We start from the raw sequence: 1,052 nt of genomic DNA, 5'->3' as shown, positions 1-1,052 counted from the left end.
AAGAGGGGTACCAAGTGGTGGGACGCCGGGGGATGAGGAAGAACTCAGAGGGAGGGGGTACGGGGATTGGGGGGCATGGAGAGGCAACAGAGGCAGGGAGGGGCACGCTTGTCGTGGGACACTGGTGGGTGAGTAGGGGCTGAGGCAGGGGTACCAGGATTGGGGGGGCATGGACACTGAGGGCTGAGGGTGAGGAGGTGTCACCGAGGCGGACACTGAGGGCTGGGGGTGAGGAGGTGTCACCGAGGCCGGGGTGTTACGGGCTGGGGTGGATGAAGGCTGGGAGGCCCCTAGGGTGAGGGTCCGTGGAAGGAAGACCAGGGCAGGGGAGAGGCACGAAGGTCTCAGGACACTGGAAGTGGGGGCCAGGGAAGGGGGCATGAAGGCAGGGGCTACGGGACTTGGGGGGCCAGGCCAGGAACTAGGGAGAGATGAAGGTTGGGGGCCCAAGCTGGGGGCTATGAAGGATAAAGGATGGGGGGGCACAGATGCTGGGGGGCACGGAGGGAAACTGAGGAAGGGAGGGGCACACAGGTCTTGGGACACTAAGGATGAAGGCCAGGGGAAAGGGCACGGAGGCGGGGTTACCGGGGATGGAGGGTGGGTGGCACCAGAGAAGAGGGACACTGAGGCCTTGGGACATGGGGTGCTGTGATGGAGGCAGTGGGGGGACACAGAGGCTGTGGGGCTCGAAAGGGGGCAGCAGGGAGTGGGTGTGGGGTATGGAAACGGGACAGGGACGCATAGGGGTGATGGAGGCCAGGGGGCACCGAGGTCTGGGCGGCTGTGATGAAGACTGGGCGGATGGATGGGGGCGTCGCGGAGGCGGTCACGGACAGGAGTGGATATGGAGGCGATGAGCCCGGAGCTGGGGCCCCACGGGGAGGCGGAGGGTGCACGGAGACAGGTAGGGGGACGCGGAGGTCACTGGCAGGTTTCAGAGGCGCCTGGGCCGGTGGGGGTCGGGGATGGGGATGGAAGGCTGTTTGCACAAACCGCCTGCGGCTGTGCCACGCTGCGACGCGGACCGTGCAGGAGGAATGGGCCGGCGC

This window comes from Nannospalax galili, unplaced genomic scaffold (assembly GCF_000622305.1).
Source record: "Nannospalax galili isolate Female #2095 unplaced genomic scaffold, S.galili_v1.0 scaffold1250, whole genome shotgun sequence".
Classification (NCBI taxonomy): domain Eukaryota; kingdom Metazoa; phylum Chordata; class Mammalia; order Rodentia; family Spalacidae; genus Nannospalax; species Nannospalax galili.
Note: the sequence above shows the minus strand (reverse complement) of the source record.